This window comes from Tamandua tetradactyla, chromosome 10 (assembly GCF_023851605.1).
Source record: "Tamandua tetradactyla isolate mTamTet1 chromosome 10, mTamTet1.pri, whole genome shotgun sequence".
Classification (NCBI taxonomy): domain Eukaryota; kingdom Metazoa; phylum Chordata; class Mammalia; order Pilosa; family Myrmecophagidae; genus Tamandua; species Tamandua tetradactyla.
In genome coordinates, this window is record NC_135336.1 from 32,230,198 (window position 1) to 32,255,729 (window position 25,532).

The following is a 25,532-nucleotide window of genomic DNA, read 5'->3' on the forward strand; positions in this document are numbered from 1 at the left end:
AGCAGTGATCTTCCATCTCAACCTTTGAACACCAGGTATCTTCTTTGTTCAAGGAGGAGGAAACTATTAGTGCTTGGGGGCTCTGTCAAGTACTCAAAATTTGTTCTGGGGCAGAAGTTTAACAATCTTTATGACCCCATGCTTTTGTTACTGACTAAGAGTCTGCTTCAGGCCCATGATTTTTACAAGCTTTATGATTTGGGGAGGTTTCAGGGCTTCAGGGGAAATTTTTGTTCCATGATGTTTGCAGCTGTACATTTACTCTTTAGGAGCTGGTTAGAAAACCAGGGACCACAGCCTTGATGCCCTATTCTCTCTTCCTTCAGACTGCCCAGGAAAGGGATTGGTTAGCACTTGTCTAGAGCTCCCAGTTCATTGCCACGTCCTTCTGGTGACCCAGCCTCCCTCCCTTCCTTTGTTTCATTTGACAGTCCCAGCCTGTGAAGCACCAGACTCAACACCAGGCTCTGGAGATACAAGGATGAATAATCCTAGCTCCTGACCTCAAAGAGTTTACAGTCAAATCCTGTAGGCCATACTACAGGAAGGGGAGGTGGAGGGTCCACATTCACAGGCCTCTGAGACTCTGGCCCCTGCTGCTTTGCGCATGCACTTGTGGTTTATATCCTGAAACCCTGCAACTCTAGCAGCACAGTACCCAAAGCCTGGCACTCCACCCCCTCCATTCCAGCTAGGAAAAGAGATCAAGTAAAACGGAGTTGCTACAGCAAAGAGATTTTAAATGGAGTCAGGAAGCCATTCAGGAAGTTATCCTTAGTCTCAGCCAGAGACGGCAAATGGTCAAGGTATGTAAAACCAAAAGCAGCAGTGTTGCTGAGGACATCTGGACTCCATGAAACAACGATAAGATAAAGACATCAGTGAACTGTCTAACTTGAAGGACATTTGGAAAGTTCCATACATCCACCAATCATTATTCTTTGCAAACAACTTATGTAATCTTCTTTTTCTTTAAAGACTTTTGCTTGCAAGTCCAAGATGGGACACCGTTTGGGTTGCTACCTGAATCTGTGCTTCTCAACTTACCATTTTACGATGATAAATGCTTTTGTTGCTTTACAGTTCAGTTTGCTATTTCTCGGGCCACACAGCCAAGAACCAGTCCTTCTTCTCCCCTGCAGGGCACTCCACCTCTGTCATATCAGTTCCCTCCCTGGGTTCTGCTTACTCTCAGTGTTACACCATGACCCATACTTGGCCCCACAGCCTACCTCCAGCCCCTTCCACTGTATATGCTGCACCAACTTCTTTCTACCTACTCCAATTAAACCTGTCCTTCAAGTCTTACATCAAATACTTCTCCACCCATTTCAACAGCCACAATCCCTTCAGCTGAAGGAGAGCTAATATCTAACACATGCCCAGGTGTGTTACACAATGAGAATTCCAGAGAAACAAGATGGATTAACAAAAATGGTTAAAGAGTTTTTCTGTTTGTTTTCTAAGCAATCATTCCAAAGAAGAACACGACAGAGTCTATTTTGATCAATGGGGCTCTTAAGAGACAGTTATAGGCAATGGTTAACAAACTGTGCAGTAAGAAATACTTGGATCCAAATCCATTCTGGTTTTCTGACCTATGGAAAATTACTTACCCTTAAGCCTCAGTTTCCTCAGCCGCAAATAGGAATAAAGCTGTCTCCCTTACAGGGTTATGGTGAAGATTCAGGGAACTATTGTTACTATAGAGCCTGGCACATGGGAAGGGGTCAATAAATCAATAAAACTATTGAGAATAATAATGTTAGTTTCAGAAAATGAGAAGGAAATCAAAGAATACACCTTTTCATCTCTGAAACGTATCTTTCCAGGACTGAAACCCTGGTCTCCTAACTTCAAGACCAGGGTTCTACAGGACCCCTTCATTCTGTCCTATGTTTCTGACATGAGAATAGAAAGTTATGATGTTCCTGAAGAAAAGTGGCCAGTGCACCAGCCAGACCCTGAGGAAGGTAAATGACAGAAGAATCTCCCCCAGGAGCTTCCATACGCCTCCGTGAGGCTCCTTACAGAAGCTCCCTCCTGAAACCTCTGGTAACTGCCGTCCAGTCAGCAGCCGCTGCAACCAGAGCTGAGCCTCAGCTGTGAGTAGTAGGGTTCGGATCAGGAGCTCCCAGGGCACCCTGACGTTGGGGCCCAATCAGCAGCCTCTGTGGCATAAGAGAAACCTCCACAGTCAGTCAGGTACTGACTCACATTTCCTTTCTTAAAGCTCTAAAAGGGGCCACTGTATTTTTTCTCACCTGACTTGGCTTTAGGGGATGTGGGTGGGAAGGGTCTGGTTAGTCAGGAGGAGGCAGACTGGGTGAAGGTGGAGGAGGAGGGGCTTCATTTGCATGCAAAGGCGGAGTGCTGACCTAAGGTAAAACACTCTTGAGAGTCACCCAGCCTTCCCCACTTCCCCAGCCCAGCCTTCCCCTCACCCTGCCCACCCCAGCCTCAGAGGCGCTTCATTGGCACAGCCCTGGAAAGCGGTGGGGTGGCAGCGATCACAAGCCTGAGCAAAGGAGGGCTGGGATTGGTTGCACTTTCCACAAGGCCCATGACTCCCATGGGGAACCCAGCCTAAGGTTCTCTAGAGGCACAGGCCCATCTCTCAATGATGTCTCTGGATCTCAGCCTCTCTGAAGTCAGAAGTGATGGGGGGAGCTTCAGGGATATCACAACTGTCTTGTCCCTCCAGCAGCTGCAGGGGGGTGACTCCCTCATCAAAGTGCTTCCACTTCCTGCCTAGTCAGCACCTCCTGTGGCAGAGGGGGGCTAGGGCGCTCCGCCACCTGTAACTTTGAGGACATCGGCACTATCCACAGAGGATGAAGGGGATATGGGAGACAAGAGGTGGGTGAGCTGAGTAGCTCAGTGCTGGGCACCAAGAAGAGCCTGCCCTTGTCCCCCTCTCCCAGCACAACCATGGGAACAATGGGGAGGTCTTCCCAAAACTCTTTATGGAGAAAGCAGCCTCGGAAAATCAAAGGCTCAACATGAAAGGCATGTCTATGATCTGAGGCTTATTAATAAGTCTGTGAGCCCCAGGGCATGTGCGCTGGAAGTGTCTCACAGCCAACGCAAATTGGGAGAATTTGGGACTGGAATCATTGACTTTTGTTTGTCCAAGCTCCCTTGGATGAGGTGATTCTGAGGATCCCCCCAATGGCTGCCAAGGGGCTCAGTGGACTATGGGAGATTATGTTTTCCTTCCCAGCTGTGAAAATAGGACAGAGATCCCCAGGAGAGGTTAGAATGCAGAGTCAGAAGAAAAGTCTTTGGAAACAAGCAGCTGACCCTCTCTTCTCAGCTCAGCCTCTCTTTCCAGACGTCTCACCCATCAACAGTGCTCTGTTCTTTTCCCTTCACCATCCCAGATGTGAATATACTGTCAGTCCACCCCTAGCCTCATCTGCCTTGGAAAAGGCAACCTCTACCCTCGAAGCCCACTTCCTACCATCTGGAACCCTTAGTCACCCAGGTAGAAGTAGTTTAGAAGTACAACTTCTCTCAAGCATTAAGAGTTGTCCTCCCCTCAACAAAAAGAATGCCTGTAAAATCACTTAGCTATGGCTAAGTGATTTTACAGGGTTAAAAGAAACCTTTAAACAGCAGATCATTTCAATGTTACTTAAAATATCCAGAAATAGGACACAAAGAAAACTTCCAAAGTAATTTCATGAAGTATACGTAAGACTAATATAAAAATTAAGATTGCCCGCAGTAAAAGAATTTCAAATCCTAATCCTACCTGCAAATACTGAGGAAAAATTCTAGATAAAATATTTTGACAAGGACTCCAGCAGTATATTAAGCAATAATATATAATGACCAGGTGGGGTTTATTCTAGGATTCAAGGATGATTCAAAACTAGGAAATCCAACAATATTAAATACTAGATCTATATAGAAAAATCACACAGTCATTTTCTTTAATGCTGAAAAGAAATCTGACAAAGTCCAATCCCCTCAAAGTGATTAAAAAAACCTCAGTCAAATAAAAATCAATAAATTCTTTCTTAACATAACCACAGACACACAGATACACACTCATATCAACCCCTAAGCCAACATCTCTTTTGTTGGGGAAGCACTAAAGGTATTCCCACTAAAGTCAAGAATAAGACAACATATCAACTATTGCAAAACAGTGTAATAATTTATTGGGATATTGGCCAATTCTGTTAAGTAAGAGACATAGATAGAGGCATAAGAATCAGAAATAAAGAGAGAAAATGGTTTCAACATATAGATGAGTATGTAGGTGGAAAATCCAAAAGAATCACTGGGAAAAATACCATAAACAATGAAAGAATTCTGTAAATTGACAGGATATAAAATTAATATAAATAAATAGACTTCCTATATGCAACATTAACCTGTTAGAAGATATTTTAGAGAAAAAAAAATTTACAATAGCAGCAAAAAATATATAATAATTAGGAATAAATTTAACAATAAATGTGCAAAAACCCATATGAAGAAAACATTATTCCAAATAAATCACGTATATAAATATATTTGCAGATGAAACCATATGTGCTGGTTTGAAGCTGTTATGTACACCAGAAAAAGACATGTTCTTTTAATCGATTCCTGTAGGTGCAAGCCTGTTGTGAGTGAAACCTTTTGGTTAGGTTATTTCAGTTGAGATGTGACCCACCCCAACCAAGTTGGGTCTTAATCCTTTCACTAGGGCCCTTTATGAGGGAATAAAGGGCAGAGAAAACCTGTGAGCTTGGAGAGAAACATCCAGGGAAGTTTGGAAAGAATAAGCCCCTGGAGTTGCTGAGAGAGCCGCTGAAGCTAGAAGCTGAAAGTGACGAAATCCAGGAGCAAAGGACCAGCAGATGTGGACTGTGTGCCTTCCCATGTGACAGGAGTGTCCCCCGTAGCAGCTTCCTTTCTTTAGAGAAGGTACCATCCTGTTGATGCTTGAATTTGGACACTTTCGTGGCCTTAGAATTGTAACTTCTAAGCTAATAAATCCTCATTGTTCAACGCTAGTCCATTTCTGGTATATTGCTTTTTGCAGCTTTAGCAAAAGAAACACCATACAAGTGCAAAAAGAAAACATCATGAATTCCTTTAAGTTCTGGAAGTGGGGAAAGCATTTTTGAAAATGATTCAAAATCTAGAACCAATAAATAAAAAACAACAACAAATTGAACTACACAAAGTTTTTTTTTACAACATTTAGGTTGCACAGGTAGTTCAGTGGTCGCCGTTTCACATTGGAGACCTGGGTTCAATTCCCAGACCATGCATCTAAAAAAAAAGAAGTTTATATTTTTAAAAAAACTATAACTGTCAAAAGACAAATGACAAACTAAGAAAGAATTCCTCTCTTTAAACTTAACGAGTTCTAGAACAGAGAAGAAAAAAAAGCAATAACTCTGAGAATGTCAAAGTACATCAAGAGAAATTTCATGGAAAAAGAAATGCAAATGTCCCATAAACATATGGAACATTTCTCAACCCTAATCATAAGGCCAGAGATGCAAATTAAAACTACACTGTGTTACCATTTCTCCCCCATCAAACTGGCGAAAAAATTAAAATTGTGACAATATACTGTATTGGTGAGGCTATGGGTAAATGAATACTGTCATCAGTTGTTGGTAAAAATGGAAAATGATACAACGCCTTTAAAGGAGAGATTGTCAAGATCTATCAAGACCACAACTGTATTTATCTTTGACCCAGCAATCTTACTTCTAGACATTTATTCTAAGGACATAGCTATACAAATATGAAATGACATAGTTATTCACTGAGGCATTACATGTACTAACAAAAGACCAGAGACAACTCAAAGGCCTACCAACATATGACTATGTTACAACATACGACATTGTTACAACATATGACTGTGTTGAATATATGGTGGTACTGCCACAGAATGGAGATGAGGCAGCCATAAAATGAAATGAGAGCAATCTTCATGCATTGATATGGAGGGATTTCCAGAAGATATTGTTAAGTGAAAAAGCAAGGTATTAAAAAAATGTTGTGTATAATTTTGTATTAAAATTTTTTGTATTATAATATTTTATATTGTATTAAAATTTTATAATGTATTAAAATGTGCAAAAATTTTGTATTTAATAAATTATAATGCCTTAAAATTGTGTATAAAAATAATTGCACATGCTACCTATGTGGAAAGCAGTAAAGGAAAGTAAGAAAATGAATACAAATTTGCTCATATTTTTAATAAGAAACATTGTAAGATTAACCAGAAATTAACTGTAAAAATTGGTACCTTTCAGCAGCAGGAGAGGGGATGAGAACCAAAGGGATTGAGATGGAAGAGAAAGTTCTTCGGCTATACCTTTTAACTTCTAGAACATGTCAATGTTTTACATATTCAAAAAGATGCATTATATTAAAAAGGAAAAGAAAAACGGTCCCTAAAATCGAAGGAAAAGAAACAGAAAGAAATAAATTTAATAGCATAGCGTATTAAATTAGTAAAATAATCAAACAGGAAATTATTATTTCAAGTGAGTTTAAAACGTAGTACTTTGTACTTCCTTGGTGGATAATGATAAAAGGAACTCCAAAGAAACCTTAAACTTTATTCAATAGTTTCATTATTTTGAAAATACTTTATGTATACTATAAGCAAATAAATAATTGCATTAAAGTTGTTAAAAACCAAGCTCTTCATGATGATTAAACAATGATATAGCTTTCTCAATGTGACTCTGTGATTGTGAAAACCTTGTGTCTGATGCTCCTTTTATCTACTATATCAACACATGAGTAGAACATATGGAATAAAAATAAATAACAGGGGGAACAAATGTTAAAATAAATTTAGTTTGAAATGCTATTGACAAATGAAAGCGAAGTGTAAGGGGTATGGTATGTATAATCTTTTTCTTTCTGTTATCGTTTTATTTCTTTTTCTGTTGTCTTTTTATTTCTTTTTCTAAATCGATGCAAATGTTCTAAGAAATGATGAATATTCAACTTTGTGATGATATTAAGAAGTACTGATTATATATGTAGAATGGAAGGATATGTTAATGTTTTTGTTCATTTGTTGTTAATTTTTTTAATTAATAAATAAAAATTTTTAAAAATCACATAAAAAGAAAAAACAAGCTCTTCAGTGTAAGGCAAAATAGATATGGAAGAATGTGTTGGCACTACAGCTGCAGAGTCTAAGGAAAGCTCCAGTAAGCCTACTGCTTCTGTCTTGGCTGCGTCAGCACCGCAGTTTTATAGCCCTGAACAGTCAACTTTTTTTTACCCCTACAGTAATAAATCCCATTATGGAAACCCAGAAACTTTATAAAGGGATATAGTTTTAATTCTGTGAAGTGTTTTTGTGTATGAATTATGCTTCTTAAATAATTCAGAAAGCCTAGTAGGGTGAATTACTGGCATATTATGCGTAAGCAGTAATTTGGTTGGTAATACAATATTTTTGTTAATAAGAGTGAACAATTTGTAAGCTTTAAGCAAAATTCATTTCATGTGACATCATAAACACCATAACAAGCTTGTAAGTTTTGGCCTCCCCAAAAGTTTTTCACTGAAGCTAACATAACCCACTTAAATAATTAGTATGGCAATAAGCTTTGTAAAATTGAAATTAGCCTTTAGACCATGTAACCACGTGAAGATTTTAATTATTTTTGTTTAATAGAATGAAACAAGATCTTTGCTTTTTTTTAGAGAGGAGCTTGTAGGAAAAGAAGCCTGATGCATACCATTTTTCCCTCTTGTAGCATTAGCAGTAATTGGCCTGATAACCAGGCTTCATAGATTGTAACCAAAAGCAATTTAAAGGCACAGTTTAAAACTTCTATCGTTGCTTATAATTGGGAGAATATAACCCTCCTTTAAATATCAGGAGTTTTTAACATTTTCAGAAGTACATCAACTTCTTACAGCTCATTAAGTTAGTATTGCACTAAATAATAAGTTAATATCTAGAGTAACCTGAAAGAGTAATTCCAAAGAGTATTAAGTGGCACCTTGACACAATCTAGGAGAGACATCCATCCTTCCCCATTGTGAAATCAGGTATCAACCCAGTAAAGAAGTTCTAGTGAATTCTAGATAAGTAGGAGGCTATCATTTGATTTTTTCTTTTTTGTGGTAAAAATCTAATTTAGTGTGAAGAGACAAATTTCATGTAAAAGCTTTTAGCCATCAAAAAGTAAAATCACCTACTCATGCACAAAACTACTTCTCAAAGACTTGTCCCAGGCTCCTTCATCAAAAATTTGTGGGTAAAATGGAAGCTAGCACAATCTTGTCCCATTGGACAAATGGCAACAAACAAAAAATGAAATATGACTTTTCATATGAACTCTACAGAATGTCTCCATATTCAACTTCTCCAACGGTGTTCCCATTTCAGAAAGGAGTCTTGCTCATGCTGGCTTTTATTACACTGATGTGAATGACAAGGTCAAATGCCTCGGCTGTGGCCTGATGCTGGATAACTGGAAACAAGGAGACAATGCTATTGAAATGCCTACAAGGCTGTATCTTGGCTGTCGCTTTATTCAGAACCTGTCTTTTTGGTTACAAGTTTGAGATCTAACTCTGAGAATACTTTTCCAAGGGGAAACTATTTTTCACATTCATTATCTCCCACTTTGGAACATAGTGTCTCATTCAGTGTTTTTTATTCCACCTTTCATTAATCCCTATTAATTCCAGAGCAATGACTTCTCTCCTTTGACGACTAGCCTCTGTAGTTAGGCAATGAGTACTGGAGAAACTAGATTTTTTTCTTATCATATGTAGCCTTTAATCTGTTTGTCACACATCAGAATGGGCAAAAGCTGGCTTTTCTTATATCGGACCCAAAGACAGGGTAGACTTTCTTTCTTACTTCACCTGTGGTGGGAAACTGAGTAACTGAGAAGGAAAAGATGATGCTATTTCAGAACACAGAGACATTTTCCTAACTGTCCATTTTTGGAAAATTCCCTAGAAACACTGAGGTTTATTATTTCAAATGTGAGCATGCAATCACATGCAGCAAGATGGAGAAGATTTTTGTACTGGCCATCCAGTGTTTCAGAGCAGCCTGAGTAACTTGCAAGGGCTGTTTTTCGTTATGGAGGGTTTGTTTTGTTATGCAATGCCAATGTCAAATGTTTTTGTTGTGATGGTGGCTTGAGGTGTTGGGAATCTGGAGATGATCCACATGCCAACTGGTTTCCAAAATGAGCTCTTGATACACAGGAAAGGGCAGGAGTTTGTTGATGAGATTTGTGCTAGATAGTCTCACAGCTGTTGTCAGCTACAGATACTCTTGGCAATGAAAATGCTGATCTACCAATTGTTCATTTTAGACCTGTAGAAAACTCTTCAGAAGATACAGTCATGATCTTCTGAAGTTAATGCTGAATACACCTGTAGTTAATGCTGTCTTGGAAATGGACTCTGGTGGAAGCCTGGTAAAACAGACAGTTCAGAGTAAAATCTTAACAAACTGTAGAGAATTATAAAACAGCTAGTGATATGGTGTCCACCCTCCTTGATGCCAAAGATGAAAAGAAGAGGAAAAAGAAAAACTGAAGAAACAGCATCAGATGACTTGCCATTAATTCAGAAGAATAGAATGGTTCTCTCTCAACAGTTGACATGTGCTTCCTATCTGGGACAACCTTTTACCAGGCAGTGTAATTAATGAACAGGAACATGATATTATTCAACAAAAAACACAGATACCTTTACAAGCAAAAGAACAGATTGACACTGTTTTAGTTAAAGGAAATGCTGCAGCCATCTTCCAAAATGTCTAAGAGAACTTGACTCTACACTATAACTTATTTGTGGAAAAAAAATCTGAAGTATATCCCAACAGATGTTTCAGGTCTGTCACTGGAGGAATAATTGAAGAGGCTGCAAGAAGAAATAACTGAAGAAATGTGTATGAGCAAAGAAGTTTGTATTGAATTCATTCCTTGTGGTCATCTGGTAGTATGCAGGAGTTTGTCCCATTTCTAAGAAAATGCTGTGAAAATTTTATGGTTAATTAAAACTTCAGATGCCTTCGATTGATCAAGTATAGTAAAGTGGTGTGCAAAGTTAATAAGAAATTACAATAATGATGCTATAGGAAGAGGAATCAAGCATAGAAGATATTTAACAGAGGTGGATAAGGTAATAATTTGTGAACTTGGTGAGAATAAAGACTGCTAAATGAGCCATTATGTTCCAAAAAGCAAAATTCATTTCATTTGACAACGTAGCAAGCTTAGGTTCAAAAAAACTTGTGAGTGTTGGCTTCCCCTAAAACTTGTTAACTGACACTAACATAACCCACTTAAGTAATTACTATGGCAGTAAGTTTTGTAAAATTAGCTTTTAGAAAATGTGACCATATGAAAACCTCAATTATTTTTCAGTTTACTAGAATAAAAAATAGGCTCTGTATTAATGTATGTAGAAAAGTCCTTAAAATACTCAACATTTGGAACCATCTGAGGTAAAGAAGGAATTATTGGTTCTTAATTAGCAACATTCATGTTATACTCTACTTTGATACCAGTAATTGTTTCAAAAAAAAAAAAAACTCGTATCATATATCATATTTAATCGTAATCTCTGCTCATTTGAAAGGTAAGATTTATATTTAATGAGCTATTAGTATATGTGAACATACAGGAATTAAAGAAGTAGTTATAGTGCTGTGATGTATCAAAAATAGATATAAGGGCAGCCATAGTGGCTCAGTGGCAGAATTCTCCCCTGCCATGCAGAGACCTGGGTTCAATTCCCAGTGCCTGCCCATGTTTAAAATATATATATAGATAAAAGCATAATAAAGTTAAATTTGAACTATTAATACAAAACCATTATTTTAAGTATATATTATATCCTTAAATATATTTGCACATATATATATACACACACACATACACATACACACACATTGTCTAACTCTGCCTATTGAAAGACCCCAAAAAACAATGATATTCCAGTAGCCATGAGTATCCACAGAGCCAGATTACTGTTTTTAAATACCATTCTGCATTTAAGGAACCAGGGCTGACACCAGGTCTGCATCAATTAATATGCAAGGCAAGCTTGGGACATCTAACTGACCAAGCAAACAAGGAAGCTTTCAAAGATTAATAGGATCATGTCAGTAAGTCTCAGATCAATTTGAAGTGGTCCCAAATAGACAAAGTTGGGCCAATTAGAGTGTGAAAAAAATGGCTATAAGAGTAATGACACTCAAATAATAAAATCCCCAAACAAAACAAACCTCATTTGTCACCACTGGAGTAGTTATAACAGCAACCTCTTGTTCTGAAGATAGATTATTAAAGGTAAAGAAAGTTTATTCTGCCTTTCCAGTCAGAACTTTATTTAAGGATAACTAATTAGCCCCAGTTGATGAGGGAAAGCACTTCTCTACAGAATAATTCCAACTAATACATGTAGAATAAATTATAGAATTAAAAATTACAGTTTTGAAAATCTAATAAAATAACTGATTTAGTTAAGGTTCATCGATGAATACTAAAAACATTGGGTGAAATATGATAGCAAATTGAATGCCCCTCGGGGCTAAAATAGCCCTGTACAGATTATTTGCTGGTAATTGCAATAATGGGAGAAATTGGACTGAAATCATCTCCTTAATCACAGCAACTAATCTAAACATCACAAAAACTTGAACAACCAGACAAACTATGCTATTTGATGGCATCTAATAAGAAGTGTTTAATATCATCTATGAAATATTCTTCTCCCAAAATCTAATCAGTTCTTGACACCTAACTTCCAGTTTATAGGAAATCTAGTACAGGGTATAGATAAACAGGTTAAATCATCTCATTATAAAGCAAAGGGAAAATGCAGAATGTGGAACTATTACTTCAACAAGATGATGTCATTGGAAAAGAGGAAAGAGGGAAACTATTCTATACTAAAATAAATTCAGCAGAAATAAAAGCCAAAGGCAATTCATGGTCCTTGATTGGTCCTTGGTTTGAACAAAGACATTTTTGGGTCATTTGTAAGAAAATCAAATACAGATTGGGTATCAAATTGTATTTATAAATGATCATTAACTTTAAGTGTGATAATATTGTGGTTAGGTAGAAAAAAATTTAGAGAATTCTACTGAAGTCTGAAATGTCACAATGTCTGTAATTTACTTTAAAATCCTTAAAAACAGATGAAGAAAATGTGGCAAAATGTTAAATGTAGGTGTTGAGTGTATGGGTTGATTATTATCTTTTGATTTCTTCATAAGTTCATAATTCATAGTGGAAAGTCAAAAATGAAAAATAGATCATCACTTTGGAAACTAACATTCTCCTGGTGTATTCTGCTGGTGTTCTGGCTTTTTCTTTGGTGCATGGTATGGGATTCAAACTTGGGTCTCCTGCATGGAGGGCAAATATTTTACCACTGAACTACTCATGCACCCATAAAAGAAAACTCTCAAATGAAGCTGAGAGAAAGACAGCAATAAGAAGGTTGCCCAAGGTAGGATGGGAAAACACAAGATGGGAGATTCCTGACTGTTAAAGGATTGAACTTGAGGTCTTTGTCTTTTATTTTTGTTCTGTATAAATTACTTTTTTTCATAAGTTACGTTGTAGGTTTTCAAAAAAGTCATGTACAAGGTACAGAGGTCCCATATACCCCCTCCCACAAACACATAATTTTCAATATTGTTAACAGTTTGCATTCTGTATTACTTTTGATACAATTGATGAAATAATATTATTATAATTATACTTTAACTATAGTCCATAGTCTATATTAGGCTAGCATGTTGTACAGTTCTATTTATTTTAATTTCTATTCTGATGTCATATATATAACCTAATATTTTGCATCTTAACCCCATTCAAATATACAATTCAGTGGAGGTAATTACAGTCACAATATTTTACTACCATCACTTTTATGATCAGGTTCATGTGTCAACTTGGCCAGTTGGTGGTGCCCAGTTGTCCGGTTGGGCAAGCGCTGGCCTGTCTATTGCTATGAGGACATTTCATGGACTTAAATCATGATCACATTGGCTGCATAGACAGTTGATTGCATTTGTAAGCAGCTAAGGGGAGTGTCTTCTGCAATGAATGATGCTTAATCTAATCACTGCAAGCCTGAAAAATGGGGATTCAGTTGAGATAGTCACTTTTCCTTCCTACTTCAGTGAACCTCTCCTGTGGAGTTAGTCCAGCCTTTCATTGGAGCTGCCAGCATCACAGCCTACCCTACAGACCTTGGACCCTTGCATTCCCATGGCTGTTCAGCCAGCCTCTCCTGAGAGTTTGTTGAGGAACTTCTTTGGAGTTGCCAGCTTGCAGCCTGCCCTATAGACCTTGGACCCTTACATCCCCATGGTTACATGAGACACTTTTATAAATTTTGTATCTAAGGATTTCTCCTGCTGATTCTGTTTCTCTAGAGAACTCTAGCAAATACAACTACCATCCATTAACAAAACCTCTCCATCACCCCAAACAGGAACTTCATACTAATTAAGCATTAACTCCTCATTCTCTAATCCCACCGTTGACCCCGGCAACCTGTTTTCTAGTTTTTGACTCTATAAATTTGCATGTTCTGATTATTTCATATAAGTGAGATCACACAAAATGTGTCCTTTTGTGTCTGGCTTATTTCACTCAACATGATGTCTTCAAAGTTCATCCATATTGTCACATATATCAGGACTTCATTCCTTTTTATGGCTGAATAATACATCATTGTATGTATATACCAAATTTTGTTCATCCATTCATCAATTGACATGACACACTTGAATTGTTACTATTTTGGCAATTGTGATAATATTGCCATGAACATTGGTGTGTAAACATTTGTTCAAATCCCTGTTTTTCAATCCTGTGGGATATATACCTAGCAGTGGGATTGCTGGGTCATATGATAATTCAACACTTAATTTTCTGAGGAACCACCAAATTGTTTTTCACAGTGGCTGCACCATTTTATAATTCCCATCAACAATGAACACATGTTCCTATTTCTACACATCCTTTCCAACACTTTTTAATTACTGTTTTTTGAATAGTAACCACTCTAGTGGGTGTGAAATGATGACTCATTATAGTTTTGATTTGCATTTCCCTACTGGCTAATGCTTTCGAGCATCTTTTCCTGGCCAGCTGTAAATTTTCTTTAGAGAAATGTCTATTTAAGTATTTTGCCCATTTTTAAATTGGATTGTTTGTCTTTTTGTTGTTGAGGATATTAAATCTGCAACAAATAAGTAGTTTCCAAATATTTCCTTCCATTGTGTAGTTTGTCATTTTACTTTCATGATAAAGTCCTTTAAGGCACAAAAGTTTGTGATTTTGATGAAGTCCCATTTATCAATATTTTGTTTTGTTGCTTGTGCATTGGAAGTAAACTCTATAAAACACATAGTCCTTAAGATGCTTCCCTATGTTTTCTCACAGGAGTTTCAGAGCATTGGTCCTTATACTAAGGTCTTTGATCCATTTTGAGTTAATTACTGTATGTGGTATGAAGTAGGAGTCCACCTTTCTTCTTTTGCATATGGATATCCAGTTTCCCAACACCATTTTTTGAGTATTTCTTTCCCAAATGTGTGGACTTAGCACCTGTCATGGTCAGGTTCTGTGTCAACATGGCCAGGTGGTGGTGCCCAGTTGTCTGGTCAGGCAAGCATTGGCCTATCTGTTGCTATGAAGACATTTAATGGACTTAAATCATGATCATTTGCAACCAGCTAAGGGAAGTGTCTTCTACAATGAGTGATGCTTAATCTAATCCTGGGGAGGCTTTTAAGGAGGATTCAGAAGAGACGATCACTCTTCCTGCTTCAGCCAGCCAGCCTTTCCTGAGAGTTCTTTTTTTTTTCACATGGGCAGGCACCAGGAATCTGAGAGTTCTTCGAGGACCTTCATTGTAGTTGCCAGCTCATGCCCTGCCCTACAGACCTTGGATTCTTACATCTCCATGGCTGCCCAGCCAGCCTCTCCTGAGGGTTCATTCAGGACCTTCATTGGAACTGTCAGCTCGTGGCCTGCCCTACAGACCTTGGACTTCACATCCCCATGGTTACGAGAGACACTTTCATAAATTTTATATTTACAGATATCTCCTGCTGATTCTGTTCCTCTAGAGAACCCTAGCTAATACAGCACCCTTGTCAAAAATCAATTTGTCATCCTATATTCTGGAGCAGCTAGAAAAAAAAATTGAGAGGATGGCGTGGTAGCCCATGACAAACTCTGATTCTGTCCTGTTACTACTTTGAAGAGTGCTTTAAAGCTATTGCTTTTTTATTTTGTTGCTTTGTATATATGATATATTATAAAATTTTTAAAAGTTCTTTAAAAATCAATTGGCCATAGATGCAAGGGTCTATTTCTGAACTCTCAATTTGATGACATTGGTCTATATGCCTATCCTGGTTCCAGTACCACACTGTTTTGATTACTGCAGCTTTGTAATAAGTTTGAAAATTAGAAAGTGTGAGTCCTCCAACTTCATTATTTTTGCAGATGTTTTTGGCTATTCAGGGTTCATGACCTTTCCATATAAGTTTGATGGTTAGCTTTTCCATTTCTGCAAGTAGACTTATGGAATTTTTATTTGAATTGCATTTACTTTGTAAGTTGCCTTGGGTAGAAATGTCATCCTAACAATTTTTAGTCTTCCAATTCACGAGTACAGAATGTCTTTCCATTTATTTGTCTTCTTTTATTTCTTTTAGCAATGCTTTATAGTTTTCCATGTATAAGTCCTTTACATCCTTGGTAAAGTTTATTCCTAAATATTTTATTCTTTTAATTATTGATTTAGTTAAGGTTTAGATATTGTAAATGAAATTTCTCTCTTGATTTCCTCTTCAAATTGTTCATTCCTAGTGTATAAAACATCACTGATTTTTGTACATTGGTTTTGTATCTTGCCATGTTGCTGAATTCATTTGTTAAATCTAATAGCTTTGCTGTACATTTTTCAGATTTCTGTATATAAGATTATGTTGTCTGCAAATAAGGAAAGCTTTATTTCTTTCCTTCCAATATAGACCCTATTTTGGTTTTTTAATGCTGCTCTAATGCAATATACCAGAAATAGATTGGCTTTTGCAAAGGGGATTATTAGGCTACAAGTTTACAGGTCTAAGGCATCAACAAGAGGATTCCTTCACTGAAGACAGGACAATTGTGTCCAGGAGTTCTCTGTCATATGGGAAGGTACTTGACCTTGTCTGCTGGATGGTTTCCAAAATGGCTCTCAGCTCCATGGGTCCTTCCACACCTCCAAATATCTGTGTCTTGGTTTCATCTTTCTGCTCTCTGTGTTGGCTCTGAGTTCTCTTTCATAGAGGGTCCTAGAAAAGGATTAAGACCTCCCTTGAATGGGCAGGGTCACATCTCTATGGAAACAGCCTAATCAAAATCTCCCACCCGTAATTGGTGGGGGGGGGGGGGGGGCGGCAATATATCTTTATAGCTGTTTTATGGATATAAAACATATATGTCTATGGATGCAACCTAATTAAGAGATGCCACCCAACAATAGGTCTGTTCCCACAAGACTGGATTAAAAGAACAGATTTTCTGATACATAACAGCTTCAAACCAGCACAGATACTTTTCATTTCTTTTTCTTACCTAATTACTCTGGCTAGAACTTGCATACAGAATTGAATGTGGTGACAGTGGGCCACTTTGTCTTATTCTTGATCTTAGAGGAAGCACCTCCTGTCTTTCACAATTGAATAGGAGGTTAGCTATGGTATTTTCATATATGTCCTCTATCATGTTGAGGGAATTTCCCTTTCTTCCTAGTTTTCTGAGTGTTTTTATCAAAAAAGGAGTGCTGAATGTTTTCAAATGTCTTTTCTGTGTCAAACTCTCCAGTCAAAAGACAGAGATTGGAAGAATGGATATGAAATCATGACCCATCTTTGTGCTGTTTATAAGAGGTTCGCCTTAAATTTAAAGAAACAAGTAGAATAGGCGCGAAAGGATGGAAGGAACATTCTATGCAAATAGTAACCAAAAAGGAAGAGGTAGTTATACCAATATCAGATAAAATAGACTTTATGCCAAAAACGGTTACAAGGGAATATACAGATTAGGGGATCAATTCATCAGAAACAAATAACAATTATAAATATATATGTACCTACCAGCAGAGCCCCAAAATATGTGAAGCAAATATTGACATATTGGAAGGGAGAAATAGATATTTCTACATTAATAGTAACAATTTCAATATACCACTTTCAATAATCAATAGAGCATTTAGGCAGAAGATCAGTAAGGAAATAGAAGACTTGAAAGATACTCTAAACCAACTAGTAGTACCCTTTGCCTAACAACAGCAGAATATACTTTCTTCTTTAGTGTACGTGGATCATTCTCCAGGATAGACCATATGTTAGGTCACAAAGCAAGTTTAATAAATTTTAAAATGTTGAAATCATATAATATCTTCTCTGATGACAGTGGAATGAAGGTAGAAATCAATAACAGAGGAAGATCTGGAAAGTTCACCAATATGGAAATTGTAAATTAAACAACGCTCTCTTAAACAACCAATAGATCAAAGAAGAAACCACAAAAGAAATTAGAAAATATCTTGAGGAGGGTGGGCCATGGTGGCTCACCAGCAGAGTTCTCACTTGCCATGCCAGAGACCTAGGTTCAGTTCCTGGTGCCTGCCCATGTTTTAAAATATAAATATATCTTGAGGAGAATTAAAATGAAATCATAACATATCAAAATGCATTCGATGATGCAAAGGCAGAGCTGAGAGGTAAATTTATAGCTCTAAATGCTTATATCAAAAACAAAAGCCAGAGACCCGGGTTCAATTCCCTGTGCCTGCCCGTGCGAAAAAAAAAAAAAAAGAGAGAGAGAAAGATCTCAAATCAGAGACCTAACTTTACAACTGGAGGAACTAGAGAAAGAAAAGAAATTTAAACTCAAAGCAAGCAAAATAAAGGAAATAACCAAGATAAGAGAGGAGCTAAATGAAATAGAGATTTAAAAGAGAAAAACAATGAAGGATATCAATGCCAAAAGTTGGTTCTCTGAAAAAAGCGATAAGATTAACAAAACTTTAGCTGGACTGAAAAAGAAGAAAAAGAGAGGTTGCAAATAATTAAAGGCAGAAATGAAAGGGAGGACATTACTATTGACCGCACAGAACTAAAAAGAATTATAAGAGGATCCTGTGAACAATCATACGCCAGTAAGTTAGATAACTTAGTCAAGTGGACAAACTCCTTGAAAAACACAAACTATCTACGCTAACTGAAAAAGAAAGAGATCTCAACAGACCAATTACTAGAGATTGAATCAGTAGTTAAAAACCTCCCAACAAAGAAAAGTACAGGTCCAGATGGTTTCACCAGTGAATTTTACCAAATATTCTAAGAAGAATTAACACCATATATAATATGCTAGATATTATATAATTTCAACATTTTTAAATTTATGAAACTTGTTTTGTGACCTAACTCTTCAAAAAAATTGAAGAGGAAGGAACACTTCTTAAACCATTCTATAAGAATGGCATCACCCTACTACCAGAGCCAGGTAAACTCATCACAAGAAAAGAAAAACCTTTGTCTTATAACACATCTGGACTGACATAGGGTGATTAAAACTAAATCATATATTTCATCAAAGGTCTTGCTAATGGTAAGGTTGTGAGAAAAGAAAAATTGAAACTGAATTTGGTTTGACTGTAAAAAATTACTAATTTCAGTCACTTACATGAATTACTAAACCTTTAATAAAAATTATGCATATGACTGAAAAATATAGTTGAAAATATATAATTAATTTAAAATGTCATACTAATTAAAGAAGCATTTCAGTGTTCAGCCAAGTTCCGCATATTGGATAAGCAATTACTAAGTTGGACTGCCTAATTATCTGTAATAACAAATTTAACAACCATATCACATTTCTTCATATCAATCAATGAACAAATATTGAACATCCACTTTGCAAAACTGCTATGCTAGACATTATGGTTTATACAAAGAAGAAAACATTTACTAAAGGGGTTTACAATCTAGTTCACAGGTTTTATACCCAAACAAAAATAATGTAATAATGAGTAATGTAGACTGCAAGCATGAATGGCTGGTACAAAGAAGTGAAGGTAGATTTATAGGATAGTCATTTGTATCAGGCAAAAGGAAAAAAAGGACAATTATGTGGGAAGGCAAAGATGTCTAATCCCACAGCAAAAAGATATCCAGATAATATAAAGGCAAATATGGAAGTAATAATAACCATTGGCATTCAGCCAATCTCCATTCAGAGTTGTCACAGCACAATCTCCACTGACGAGCTGTCACATACCCAAATGCATGTGCTCCTAGGTAACACGTCAGAAGTATGATGAGACATTTGGGCATGTTTAGATTGAATATTTAAAAACATATTATAAAAATAAAACACAATATGGAAATAGTTGATATCAAAGATACAGGAAAGATGTGATAAAAGTTACAGTAGAAGAGGGAGCTTGATTTGTAAGTCCCTGTCTGGTCCCAAAAGGGTTGATGTGCCTCATAGCCTGCTCCCTTGGTTAAGCAGAGGCAAGTAGACATAACTGCTTGATGTTCCTGTGAGCTCTGAGGTGCTGGAGGTCCGAGGGGAGAATAAGACTGAGGCCCACCCAATCATTCTTTCTCACCAGACATACATATTCTCTTTCTCTTGGGAAATTAAAGCTACCCTTCCAGAGTGTTCAAGAAAAGTCTTCAAAAAATAGGTGAAACATAGTCTGAAGTATGAATAACCAAAAGCATGTAAAATTCTGCAAGGGGGGAAAGAAGACAGCAAGATTTAAGTGTGAACTCCAGACCTCTATTTGACTCTCAGTCAGGCCTTATCCCATATCCCTTTCATAAACCACCTCCTGTCTCACATTACAGTCTGCCATAGGGACCAATGCCAAAAGGAGGTTTTATTCAAAGCTAAGCCCTTATATTCCTGTTTATATTAACCAACAACAGAAATCCCTGCCTCCTAGACCAAAATTCATCACCGGAACTCTTTTTCCTTTATGGTTCTAATCTGACTTAACTTCTTAACTTTCCTGACACCCCCACTCCAAACTCTTCCATTCTGCCTACAGGATGGGATGGTGTATCATTAGCAAAATCCCATTTATCTTCAAACTCTTTTGCCATCTCCAATCTGCTGTACCCTTCTGAGTATTGTTCATTTGTCTTATTGTGATCTTTAGCTCCAGTAGTTCTGTTTGGTTCCTTTTAAAATTTATGTCTCTATTGAGTTTCTCCTATTGTTCATTCATTGTTTTCCTGATATCCTTTTTGCTCTTTCCCTTTATTTTCCTCTATCTCTTTGAAAATATTGAAGTTTTTTTTTTCATCTTTGTCCAGTGTGTCCAAAGGCTGGTCTTTTTTCTTTTATGGATTTTTGTCCCATTCCTTTGGACAAACCATCTATTTCCTGCTTCTTTGTTGGTCTTATAATTTCTTGTGCACAATATTTTTAAATGTTAACTCTAGGATTTATTCCCTGAGATGTCTGTTCTTGAGTTTGCATCTAGCTGGTGATATGACAGATATTTTCTGGCATGACAGCCCTCTTATGAGGAAAGTCCACCCAAGGTGGACACAAGTGCAGGATCCTCCTTGTATTTTCTGAGCCTGTGTTTTGGCCTAGATTTTACTTGCTATTGGCCTTAAAAATCCCGCTGTTTATAGGAATTTGTATGCCTCCTCTACTTCCCAAGTGGCAAACCTTCCCACTCTCCTGGATGTCCTGTTGCTGGACTTAAAACAGGCAAGCCTTTGTCCCAGGCCTTCTGCCTCAATTTTTAACTATACTTCTTTCATTGTCTCAAGCTGCTTTTGCTTGGAGGGCAAATTTGAGGGGAGGGGCATGGTCCATGCTGGAGAGGAGTTTCCCAAATCAGCAGGCACAAGCCCAGGATGAAGAAAAGGGTTCCTGCTGGCTCCAAACTGCCCTGAGGAGGGAATGAGAGAGAGGCCAGGAAGAACACCAGGAGCATCAATCGTGGCTCCCCAAAGCTGCCCTCTCTTGTTGCGTCCAGTAGATTCAGCCCTACCACTGTCCTTCACAGCTCTGAGGAAGCATACCATCTTTAAATCTCCTCTGCCATCTTTGTCCAAAATAGGTTGGCACAATGGCCACCCTCAGCACCTGGCCCCCAGCAACCTGAAGTCACTATTCAAAAACCTTGATCTTCAGTTAAGCTGCACTCATCCCAAATCTTGTGTAAATGGGTTTTTTAAGTCCCTTTTTGGCACTAGTACACTATGCCAGGGGACCCCACTGCCACCTGCCATGAAGAATGAGCACCAGTAACCACTACACAAAGAAAGCAATTTCCTGGTATTTACTGTAATTTACCAGCCTCTTCCTCCTACTCTTCCCTGAATACATACTGTGTTCTGCCAGACACCTGAGTTTTGAAATTATCGATTCAGACTATTCTTGCCAGTAAGTGTGATAGTAAATATTTGACCAGATCTCCAAGGGGAAAAACTCTGATTTTTAGTATTTGCCAATTTCCATGGTGTAAATACTCCCACCATGAGTAATTTCAGTCTACCAACTTAATATCACTGAATGTGGCGTTTAGAAAGAGCCATGTAAAATCTATTCTCAAAAGTCAGTATAAGTTGGCTCCAGCACACACAACTGTTTTGTTTTATTTTTGTCCAAAGCTTTTTTAACAAATTCCATTTGGGGAGTGTTTTAGTTTGTTAATGCTCCCAGAAATGCAATATACCAGAAATGGTTGGCTTTTTGGGGGGGGGGGGCTGGGGGTGCATGGTCCATGAATGGAACCTGGGTCCCCGCATGGAAGGCAAGTATTCTACCACTGAACCACCCATGCATCCTTGGTTGGCTTTTATAAAGGGAATTTATTAAGTTACAAGTTTACAGTTCAAAAGTCATAAAAATGTCCAAACTAAGTCATCCACAGAAAGATACCTTAAATCAAGAAAAGCCGATCTGGGAAGGCATGTGGCTTGCATCTGCTGGTCCTTTGGCTTCTGGTTTCAAACTGTTTCCCCAGAGGTGTTTTCTTCCTGCCTCTCCAAATGTCTCTGTCTGTGTTGGTTCTGAAGTTTTTCCCAAAATGGTTCCCTCTTAAAGGATGCCAGTAAATGATCCACCTTCAATGGGTGGAGACACATCTCCATGGCAACCACCTAATCAAAAAGTCCCACCCACAATTGGGTGGACCACAACTCCATGGAAACAACTTAATCAAAAAAGATCCCATTCAAAGTATTGAATAAGGATTAAAGAACACAGCTTTTCTGGGGTACATAACAGTTTCAAACTGGCACAGGGGGAATTAATTCCCTTTCTTCTAGGGAACTGGGTTTTGTTGTGTTTTCTAAATAATTTGCTCCTTTTTAATTTCTCAAAGTCCCTACTATGGCTAAGACTGAAATTTAGTTCCTCTGGCTTCTGTGGGAGCCTCAAGGTCTGATACAGAAAACAGCCAGGTCTGTGAGTCAGATGCTAACCTAGGCTTTATCCCATAGAGAATAAAGTAAAGGGGAGGGAGAAACAGTAGCAGCCATGCCTTGGAAATCTCAACACTTGGCTTTGTGTCAGAGATATGGGCGTATGCAAATTCACTCAGCCTATACAGAGGAAAGCTGGAATTTAAATCTCTCCAAAATCTACGTTATTTAAAAAGCATTTGCTTGCCTGCCTCCCTTCTTCCTTCCCCCACACTTCCCCATACACAAATCACAACCCTGACATTAGTGAGTAGGTAGGAGCCCTTGAACTTTTAGAGCCAAAAGAAAGTAAAAAAAAAAAGTTATTAATGTGACTATTTACTAACATGAACTGAGCATTTATGAAGTGCTAGGTACAGAAGTACTTTCTCGCATGGGCAGGCTCTGGGAACCTAACCCTGGTCTCCAGCATGGCAGGTCAGAATTCTGCCACTGAGCCACTGTTGCACCACCCTGTTAGTACTTTCAACATCCCCATTTTGAAGATGAGGAAACTGAGGTTTTCCCAGGTTAGAAAATTTTCGCAAGGTCACTATGGTAGTTTGGAGGCTATATGTACCCCAGAAAAGGTCATGTTCTTTTAATCCATTCCTGTGGGTGCAGACCTATTGTAGGTGGGAACTTTTAATTGTGACTTAATAAGTCTAAGTCTAGGTGTGACTTATACCATTCAAGGTGGTTCTTAATCTTCTTACCAGAGTCTTTTATAAGAGGATAAAACACATATGGAAGCTAAGAGATAAAATTAAGAGAAGCTCATAGAGAAGACTACCAGAGAAGCTAAAAAAGGGCAGCCACTGAAGCCAGCAACTGGAAGCCACAAAACCTAGGAGAGAAGGACCAGCAGACATTGCCATGTGCTTTACTATATGACAGAGGAGCTAAAGCTCACTGGTAACTGGCCTTCAGAAAAAGTATCATCCTGGTGGTGTCTTAATTGAGGCATTTTCGAGGCCTTGGAATGTAAAATTGTAAAAGCCAACCCATTTCTGGTATATTGCATTCCAGCAGCTTTAGCAAACTGAAACAGTCACATAGTTGGTAAGAAGTAAAATTCAGACTCGAACTCAACTAGTTTGAACTCAGAGCCTATACTCCGAGTTTCTCGTGCTCTACTGCCCACCCCTACTATCCAATGTCTCCTGAGTACCTGGCAAAGAGATAGGTTCTGCCTGGGGTAGAAAACCCAGAGAAATGTGTCCCTGTCCTCAAGATGCTTTGAAAAAGCTTACAGGCTCCTTAAGAAAGCAAGACTAATGCAAATGAAGTAATTAGAAAATCTTAGCAGACAGCCTGTAATTAGCTGTAATTTAGTATCCCCCATGGCTATGAAAAATGCTTCCTGGTGGAGATCAGGAGACCTCACCCCTGCCTCCAAAGCTATAATCACTCTTTTAAAAAATCAGAATATAGGTCAGACAGGGCCCCCGGCCTATAATCTGGTACTGTAATTCTCTCTTTAAAGGAATCCCACCTGACCAAATGGTATACCCATAAAACAGCTATAAAGATATATTGCGTGCATATTTTTCCCATTTTTCTCAGACTAATGAGAAAATATTTTTCAACTTTTGTTTAAAAGTTTCTGGTTCTCAAGGCCACAAAATTCTTAAGTCAGGGCTTGAGCTTTTCACGCCATCCTTTCTACTGCAACCCATCCTAAACTGATATGTGGATATGAAAGTTCATATCTCTAAATACGAGGAAATTCAGTTCCTATTGCTGTGAAATACACTATGCCCAAAATTTAGTGACTTAAAACAGCAACCGTTTCATTATCTTTCACAATTTCTATAGGTCACAAATATTCAACTGGGTGAGTCTTTTTGACCAACATCGTTCAGTGGGATTCAGCTGGCAGATGGACTGGTCTAGAGAGTCCAAATGGCTTCAATGTCTAGTGCCTAAGTGGGGATGGCAGGAAGGCTGAGCTCAGCTGTGGCTATTGACTGGAGAGCCTTCTCCAGGCCTTTCCATCAAGCAGTCTCAGGGGAGCTAGAAATTATATGCAGTGGCTGGTGTCCCAAGTCAGCTAGGCCTGGCCTTCTAAGACTGGGCCTTGGAAATCACATAATACTATTTCTGTCATGCTCTGTTGGTCAAAGCAGCCATAGACAAACCCAGATTCAAGGGGAGAAGACTTGAACCTGACCTCTCAATAGGAGACATCGCTAAGAATTTTCAGCCATTTTTTTTTTTCTTTTTGCATAGGCAGGCACCAGGAAATAAACCCAGGTCTCCGGTATGGCAGACAAGAATTCTGCCACTGAGCCACCATTGCACAGCCCAAGATTTTTTTGGGGGGGGGTAGGGCGCATGATCCAGGAATCAAACCGAGGTCTCCCGCATGGAAGGCAGGCATTCTAACCACTGAACTACCGGTGCACCCTAATTTTCAGCCATTTTTAAACTGCCACAAAGCTGTTTAGAAATTAGCCATATCACTCATGACGTTTTCTGCCATTCGGTTATCTTTATCTTCATGAAAAGAGTTTGATGACACAAGGCATTTTAGGGCAATGGAACCAGTTGGTATAACCACAATGGTGGATATATTACATTTTACATTGGTCAAAACCCACTGAACTTATAACACAAAGAATGAGCTCCAATGTAAAGATGGACTTTTATTATTAATAATATATCAATATTGGTTCATCAATTGTAACAAATGTACCACACCAACACAAGAGGTTAGCAATAGGGGGAAACAATGGGAGGCAGGGATAAGGGCTGGTATATTAAAATTCTCTGTACTTTCTATACAATTTTTCTGTAAACCTAAAATTGTTCTAAAAATAAGGTTATTATTAGAAAACTGTTCTAAAAATAAAGTTTATCATTGAAAAAGAGCTCAATGAACATTAAAGTTATTCTTTTTTTTTTTTTTTTTAATATGGGCAGGCACCAGGAATTGAACCTGGGTCCTTTGGCATGGCAGGCGAGAACTCTGCCTGCTGAATCATCATGGCCTGCCCTTAAAGTTATTCTTAACCCTCTGAGTCCCCTGCCTTCT

At 38.0% G+C, this 25,532-nt stretch overlaps 1 pseudogene; it reads left to right on the forward strand.

Moving 5' to 3' along the window:
• Nucleotides 1–8,198: 8,198 nt before the first annotated feature.
• Nucleotides 8,199–9,990, forward strand: LOC143647617 (baculoviral IAP repeat-containing protein 2 pseudogene; annotated as a pseudogene).
• The last annotated feature ends 15,542 nt before the right edge of the window (nt 9,991–25,532 follow it).